This window comes from Cavia porcellus, unplaced genomic scaffold, assembly GCF_034190915.1.
Source record: "Cavia porcellus strain 051 isolate PalLab524CR breed Dunkin Hartley unplaced genomic scaffold, mCavPor4.1 scaffold_1, whole genome shotgun sequence".
Classification (NCBI taxonomy): Eukaryota; Metazoa; Chordata; class Mammalia; order Rodentia; family Caviidae; genus Cavia; species Cavia porcellus.
This window is the reverse complement of record NW_026947484.1, coordinates 106,674,398-106,683,329: the sequence shown is the minus strand read 5'-3', so window position 1 is coordinate 106,683,329 and position 8,932 is coordinate 106,674,398. Positions and strand designations below refer to the sequence as shown.

At 41.1% G+C, this 8,932-nt stretch overlaps 1 non-coding gene across 1 annotated transcript; it reads left to right on the top strand.

The window, feature by feature from the left end:
* Window positions 1-6,657: 6,657 nt before the first annotated feature.
* Trnag-ccc (transfer RNA glycine (anticodon CCC)) lies at window positions 6,658-6,728 on the top strand. The gene has a single exon. It is a non-coding gene; the product is annotated as a tRNA-Gly (tRNA).
* The last annotated feature ends 2,204 nt before the right edge of the window (window positions 6,729-8,932 follow it).

Genomic DNA, 8,932 nt, shown 5'->3' with positions numbered 1-8,932 from the left:
TATCCAACCATATGCTCTCTACAAGAAACCCATCTAACCCAAAAAGATACTCACAGACTGAAAGTCAAAGGATGAAAAACAATATTTCATGCAACAGGAACCCCTCAAAAAAGCAGGGGTAGCTATTCTGTTTGCAGACAATGTGAACTTCAAACCAATAATGATCAAAAGAGATAAAGAAGGTCATTACATACTAGTCAAGGGAAAACTTCAAAAGGAAGAGATAACAATCTTAAATATATAGGCACCGAATTCCAGAGCACCCAGTTATATAAAACAAGTATTAACAGAAATGAAAAACCAAATTAGCAGTAGCACAATTATAACAGGAGACCGTAACACACCATTGACATCAAGGGATAGATCAACCAGACAGAAAATCAGCAAAGAAATGACAGAACTGAGTCACACCTGTGAATAAATGGACTTGATAAACATATACAGAGTGTTCCATGTTGTTCCATTCTAACAACATCAGAATACACATTCTTCTCAGCAGTATGTGGACATTCTCTAAAATAGACCATATATTAGCTCACAGAACATATTTAAATAAATGCAAAAGAGTTGAAATTATCCCTTGCATGTTACTGGATCATAGCGCCATGAAATTAGAAATTAATGATAAAAGATACTGCAAAAATTCCACAAAGACATGGAAACTGAATAACACACTTTTGAGTAATCAGGGGTCACAGGGGAAGTTAAAGAAGAAATTTAACAATACCTGCAAGCAAATGAAAATACAAATACAACTTACCGGAATCTGTGGGATGCAATGAAAGCTGTCCTCAGAGGAAAATTTATTGCACTGAGTTCCCACAATAGGAAAACAGAACAAATACAAATAAATAACTTGATGCTACACCTCAAACATCTAGAAAAAAAGAGCAAGTCAAGCCCAAAGCCAAAAGAAGGGAGGAAATTATAAAAATCAGAGCAGAAATTAATGCAACAGAGACTAAGAAAACAATCCAAAGAATCAATGAATTAAAGAATAAATAAAATTTAAAGAATGAATAAAATTGATAAGCCCCTAGCCAACCTTATAAAAAAAGGGAAGAAAAAATTCAAATTCATGCAACAAGGAATGAAAGATCACTACAGACTCTGTAGAAATACAGAAGATCATCAACAGCTATTTCAAAAACCTCTACTCTCATAGGTTTGATAACACAGAAGAAATGGACAGATTCCTAGAAACATATGAAGTACCAAAGCTGGGTCAAGAAGATGTAAAACTGCTGAACAACCCAATTTCTATTCATGAAATTAAAAATGTAATTAAGTCCTTACCTACAAGAAGAGCCCAGGCCCAGACCAATTCACTGTAGAATTCTACAAGAAGTACAAAGCAAACTTAATGCCGACACTCCTCAAACTCTTCAATGAAACTGCAAGGGAAGCAATCCTTCCTAAGTCATTCCTGGAAGCAAATATCACTCTAGTACCAAACCAGAGAAAGACTCAGCTAAAAAAGAGAACTACAAGCCAATCTCCCTAATAAACACAGATGCAAAAATCCTCAATAAAATATTGGCAAACAGGATGCAGCAAATCATCAAGAAGATTATACACCATGACCAAGTGGGATTCATCCCAGGCATGCAGGGATGGTTCAACATACATAAATCAACCAATGTAATCCACCATATCAATATAGCCAAAAGTAAGAATCACATGATCATTTCAATAGATGCAGAAATAGCTTTTGATAAGGTCCAAAATTCATTTATGATAAGAACCTTAAAGAAAATTGGAATAGATTGTCTTTACCTCAATATAATAAAGGCCATCTATGACAAACCAACAGCCAGTATCATACTAAATGGCCCCAAACTGAAGGCCTTTGCTTTAAAATCAGGCAGAAGACAAGGATGTCCCTTATCACCACTCCTATTTAATATGGTACTGGAAATACTAGCCAGAGCAATTAGACAGGAGAGAGAAATAAAAGGGGTAAAGATAGGAAAGGAAGAAGTTAAATTATCATTATTTGAAGATGACATGATACTCTACACAGAAGACCCCAAAAACTCCATGGAAAGACTCTTAAATATAATAAATAAATTCAGCAATGTAGCTGGATACAGAATCAACACTCAAAAATCAATAGCATTCCTATACACTAACAACAAATTTACTGACAGAGAAATAATAGAATCCACACCCTTCACATTAGCAACCAAAAAAATTAAGGAAGTTAGGAATTATTCTCATGAAAGAAGTGAAAGACCTATACAGGGAAAATTATAATACACTGAAAAAGAAATTGAAGAAGATCTCAGAAATTGGAAAGATAACCCTTTCTCACGGATAGGAAGAATAAATATGGTGAAAATGGCCATTCTCCCAAAACTGTTATATAGATTCCATGCAATCCCAATAAAAATACCAACAATATACCTCATAGATCTACAGAAGTCACTCCAAAAATTCATGTGGAGTGGGAAGAGACCTAGAATAGAATAGACAGTTCTAAGCAGCAAAGGCAAGGCAGGAGGCATCACAATCCCTGACTTGAAGTTATACTACACAGCAACCGTTGTAAAATCAACATGGTACTGGAATAAAACCAGAGCCGAAGATCAATGGAATAGATCAGAGGATACAACCACAACTACAAACACCCTCAACCACTTTATCTTTGATAAAGCAGCCAAACATGTTCACTGGAAGAAAGACAGTCTCTTTAATAAATGGTGTTGGAAAAACTGGCTCTTCATATGCCAAAAACTAAAACTGGACTCATGCCTATCGCCATGTATTAAATTAAAATCTAAATGGATCAAAGATCTGAATATTAAAACAGAAACACCAAATCTATTGGAAGACAAATTGAGGTAAAAACCTTGAAGACATAGTGGTAGGTAGAGAATTCATGAACAGGAATCAAACCGCATGGGAAATATTCCCCAGAATCAATAACTGGGATCATGTTTTATTAAAAAGTTTCTACATATCAAAAGAAATCTCCAGCATAGTGAAACGAAAACCCACAGACTGGGAAAAAATCTTAGTGAACTGTCAGTCAGATAAAGGACTTCTGTCTAAAACATATAAAGAAAACATATAAAAAACATATAAAGAAAACATATAAAAAATTAGACCACCAAAATTCAAAGATCCAATCCAAAAATGGGCATCTGAGATGAATACACAATTCTCAGATGAAGAAATACAAATGGCAAATAAATACATGAAAAAATATTCATCATCATTACTCATTAGGGAAATGCAAATTAGAACCACACTGAGATTCCATCTCACTCCTGAAAGAATGGCCAGGGTCAAGAAAACCACCAACAACAAATGCTGGAGAGGCTGTGGGGAAAAAGGAACTCTCCTGTACTGTTGCTGGGAGTGTAGATTGATGCAACCATTGTGGAGGTCAGTCTGGAGATTTCTCAAAAAGCTGGGATTGGAAGTCCCATTTGTTCCAGCTATTCCACTTCTAGGCATATTCCTAGAAGAAATGAAAACATTATACCACAATGATGTATGTACACCCATGCTTATAGCAGCACAATTTGTAATAGCCAGATCTTGGAAACAACCTAAGTGTCCATCAACCAAGGAATGTATAAAAAAGTTGTGGTGTTTTTATACAATGGAGTACTACTCAGCTATAAAGAATGATCAAATTGAGATATTTATAAATAAATGGGCGCAGCTTGAGACCATACTCATAAGCAAAATAAATCAAACTCACATGTATAAATACCATAGAATCTCCCTAGTGTAAGAAATGGTAAGAATACATAAAAGTATGTGGTAATCATGATTCCCCATTGTATTGCTTTGAAGCCTTATAATGTTTTCATTCATTAGTTGGAATGGTTTTATTCTGGGTTGTTTGATTTTATTGTCTGTGATGGTATTAACAGTTATTTTGAAGAAAACAAGATCATAATAGCTAGTGCTGATTTAATATCATCTTGTTTTAAAGTCCCATAAAACTTTTGTTTTTCTGTCTCCATCGGTTTTATCATGTTGTATCTTATTGGATTTTATTATATGTGATAGTATAAGCAAAATTTTTTATAGACAAGGAGATAATATAGTAGTCATTGCTCATTTTCTGTTAGTTGGTTCTAAATACTCTGTAATACTTTCATTCTCTTGAATGGTTTTACACTGACTGTCTTGATATGTTTGATGCTATAGTATACAAAGTTATACTCAAATATTTCAAGGAAAGAGATACTATGGTAACTACTGTTATATCGGGTTATCTTGTGGTGAAACACTATGTTGCCTAAATTGTTCTGTTCTGACCTGTGTTGTTATGTTGCTATGTCCTCTTTTATCTTAATCTCCTTCTTTTTTATTAAAAAAAAGAGAAAAAGAAACAAAATCCTTTACGTGTATTAACATCACCATAAGAAAGAGAAAAGCTCGACTCTGAGAATTTATATGCACCTTTTTCTAACAAAAATTATGAATATAAACAGTATCTATAGTGCTGCTTGGTGGTACAAGCCTGTAAGCACCGAAGGCTGGGAAGCTGAGGAGGGAGGATTGCCAAATTCAAGTGTAGTCTGGACAACTCAGCCACTGGGTGAGAGCCTGTCTCAACTCAATGAAAAAAGAAAGCAAGAGACAGAGAGAGGGAGAGGGGACAAGATGTGGACAGTGAAAATACCAATGGTTCAATATAAAGTTTAGGTTTAGTTTATTGTAGCATGCCCTTTATCCCCAGCACTCGGAGGGCCGAGGCAGGAGTTTCTAGTTCAATGCCAACCTGGACTAAAAAGCCAAATGGAGAAAGGATCTGGGGCTGAGTGTTTGGGAATGAGAAGTAACTCTGAACCTTAATGATTGATGAAGTTGTTTGAATTCAGACTGTAGCTAGGCGATGTGACATCAGGAAATTCACTCATCCCATGTGGGTCTCCCAGGGTTCGCTTGTACTACTTGTGATTATGAAGGCAATGAAAATACATCCTTTGAGAGTTGATGATGGAAGATAATGAGCTGAGATAAAACAAGACTTAAGACTAGTTCCTTGCTTCCACAAGGAGCTGAAGAACGAGGTGTGCTACCCATGGCTTCATTTCTACCTCCAAACACTCCAGACCAGGCTGCCTTAGTCGAGGCCTGAATGGATAAATCGCCATGGCACCTCAGTGGGTGCTTCTCTGTCACGATTGGGGATACTGGTAAGATGGCTTGCATTGGAGAGTCAGACCATGTCCTGATACCAACTGGAGATTGTCCTGCAGGGTTCAAACCCTCCATTAGCCTCTCCAGCCTGAGCATGGCCTGAGTTGGAAGTGTACCCCACTGCTGAGGGAGAGGGGTTAGCTGAGGGGCAGGTGGGGAGTGGGTGCACTGGGGCAAGCAGCCGAGGTGCAAAGTGGAAAAATGTGGTTCTAAGGAGGCTTCCAATGGAGGCAGTGTCACCTGTCATCTCAAGGACTTCAATGCCATTGGAAATACCTGGAATAGCCTTGGCCAAGAAATCCAACTCAGAAAATATCTGTGCATAGTACCATGCAAGCTGTAGGCAGATATGCAAAATGCAGGCCACAAGAGAACACAGAGAAACCATATTGTAAGGAAACCCCAAAAGGCTGAGTTTCTCAAAGCACTTGGGCATTGCAAAGGTCAATTTCTGAGTTATCTTGAGAGCTATCACCTGGCTCCTGAAACCAGGGCTTCCAGATGGTTGGTGCCATGCCTCTCATGGTGGAAGCTAGGCTCTAGCTAGTGGTGAGCTAGGGGTGGTGGAGGAGATAGGCAAGATGACTTCACTAACCCTGAACCTTAAATCATCCTAGCTTTGTTGTCCTCTGTTCAAGGCAGCCTGAGAAAAGGACAGACCCACACTGGAGGAGTCACTCTTAAGCACAAACTACCTTCGTACCCAGTCTTGGCCTCTGTGCCCCTTAGAGGAAAGAGGGGACCCAACTCCAGTTTCCAGAAGCACAGAGGAAGAGAAGTGAAACCGACGTCATCAAAGGAGATGGACACTCTGGCCCCCAGGCCCCTGGGTGGGGGGCTGTGTCAAGAGAAGCCAGAAATTCCAGAGTCTCTTCCTGCTCCAGGTTTCTGTCTTGGTACAGTTAGAAGAGGTGCATCTGCCTCCCTCCTATGTAGGGTTTGGGAAGGTGATTGGAGGACAGGGGTGAGATACTCACCAATAGATTAGTCCAGTGATGCGTTCACAGCTAAATGTGATGAGGTAGTGCCTCGTCACAGGAGATGGGTCACTAGGGGCATGGCCTGGAACCACAGAGAATCCCCTGACCCCAATCTACTCCCATCAGACTCTCTCTCCTGCATTCTGCCGAAATTTGGACAACTCACGCTTTTTCATAATTCCTTCTCCAGCCCCACTTACATCTGTTTTGCAGCCCACTGAGCAGGCAGAGAGCAGACAGTGGATGAATGTGTGACATCTCCCTGGAGCAGCTTGTTATGAAATAGTGGGTGTGCTCAAAAAGACCGAGGTTTTGTTGAAGGCAGGTAGTTTCTGTTGAAGCCCCCAACCGTGGAGTTTTGTGGACTGTAAAGGTCCTAGGCAAGTGCTGGGCTGAGCGCTGTGTTTTGCTGTCTGTCAGTGAAAGCAGAGCTAAGATGCCCTGGAGGACTACAGGAGAAGTGGGATGTCTGTCTTTGCTAGAAGATTCACAGGAGACAGGGCATCGGGGAGCATTGGTGGTTCAGTGGTAGAATTCTCGCCTCCCATGTGAGAGACCCGGGTTCGATTCCCGGCCAATGCAGCCTTCCCTGATAGGTGTCCTTCTTTCCATTGCAACTCCTCCTTTTTAGCCTGCTTTTCTCAGGCCATTAGGGCCACATTCCAGTTCTTCAGCAACAGACTTCCCCGAAACACAAACTGCGGTCTGTTTTTAGCAGGAAGGGAACTGTGCTCGTCTTGCACTTCTGCATATCTGATCTTGAAACCTATACTAGGAGTTTGTTTCCTTCTCGTGGATCCCTGGCATCCTCTCAGTGTGCTATGTTCGTTGCTTCATTTCCTGGACCTTGCACAGATCATTGAGCTGATCCTCACTGCAAGGACCGCAGCTAGAAAGCACATTCCCCAAAAGAGAGGCCCGGTGTGCTCAGGGACACTCCTGCGCTGTGGGTGGCCAGTGGAAGGGGCCAGGGAAGGTGAGGCCTGTGGGAGAGGAACCTTGAGTAGATAAGTGCCTGAAGGAGACCTGGTCCACTCCTCCTGGGCAGGCCTGGGAAGATGCAGGATGGGCCCAGGTGGAGAGCAGCAGGTACAGCAAGATCAGTTGTCTCACTGCAGTTTTAGACTGCCAGGGGAGCAATTTTCGCTCTCAGGGCCAAGCAGCACTGGAGGTGGCCTGTGGTCACCCTGGCCCCCCACTTTGGGAGGAGGAGACTGGGAGAAAGCCTGCCCAGGGCCACAGGGTTCCTTCTCTCCTGTGTGCATCCACTCTTTTTAGCACAGCGTATGAGAGTCTCACACAGTACATCGAAGCTGTCACTGTGGCCCACCGGGTAAGAGCCAGTGGTACATTTCTTTCTTGAAGGCCAGAGCCCTGGAATGATTCACCAGAGAACAGAAAATGCTTTTATCCTTCCTTCCTGTCTGTCTGTCTGTCTGTCGTGAGGGAAAATCAACTTTCCACATACAGCAGATCAAAATAGCTCCCTTCTTTACAGAGCTGCAGCACAGCGTGTTTGCTTTTTGCTGCTTGGCATCCTTTCCAGGATTGATTTCTAGGAGGTGGTCAGCAGCCTGGGTATCTTGTCTGGTTGTGGTAGTGGCCTCGCAGAACAAGTTCCGAAGTGCTTCCCTGGCTTTTGTTTTCTGGAATAAATGATGGAGCCGAATTGGAAACATGTCTTTTTACAAGGTTGGATCAAACATCAGTTGAAGCCACCTAGTCTGGTTGGTGTGGCTTTAAAAGTTAATAATAGCAAATAGCTGCGGAGCCCAAGCTTGCTCAACGCTCATCGATAAGGTTATCGTGTTCGGGAGTGTATATTTAAACAAATGTAAGCTCAGAAAGAGAGGTCACTGATGATGTGGGACTGTGTGACGTGGAGTGGAACTTGGCCCAATCAGGGAGGGCTTCCTTGAGAGAGGCACAGTCCCTGAAACCAGACCAACTAGGCACCCCGAACGCATTGTAGAACTTTGCGGGAAATGGAAAGCTAGTGCTAGGTGGAAGGCGGAACCCAGAGGGGAGAAGTGCAGCCTGCTGAGGAGAGATGGCGGGAGCAGAGACTGGCCTTTCTTGAGAACAATGAAATCTCAAGTTTTCAAGCTTGAGTAAAGGAGTGATTAAAAGGCGCTGGCTGCAGTTTGGAGATTGTTGGTGGGGAATGATGATTTATACCAAGGTAGTAATATGGGAGAGGAGATGGAAAGGACAGTAAATTTTGAGTTCTATGTGGTCGGGTGGGGAAAAGACATTTGTGATTGTATTACTATTTTACTTGGAGATCTATTTCTGACACAAGCATATCTGCTTAATAATGGCCAGTATGAGGGATTAAATGACATGAAAACCAATAGGTTCTCACTTAAAATAAGACGCATGTATTAGTGTAAAATTCTGATACTTCAATAAAGGTCGGTTTTCACATATTAAAAAAACCCAAAAGTTAATAGTAGTTCTAATTTGTTTAACAGATTGCTTCCCCTTGTGTGAGTTTTGATGGTTCACTTAGGCTCTTGTACAACAACTTTGAGAGCAGAGTTGTTCTACTGTCTCTCTGCTCATTTTAAATCCCATAGTTTACGTTTTGTTGTATTTCTTGGTTAGCCAGCTAGAGGTTTATCCATTTTACAGACCATCTCAAGTAGGTAAGCCTTTTATTTCACTGATTTTTTTAATAGTAGTTCCTTGTTTCCCAACTGATGGATTTATATGCTGATCTTTATTGCTGGCTTGCCTGCCTTTACTTTCATTGCTCTCAGGATGGCTCTTCCTCAGTTCCTTTA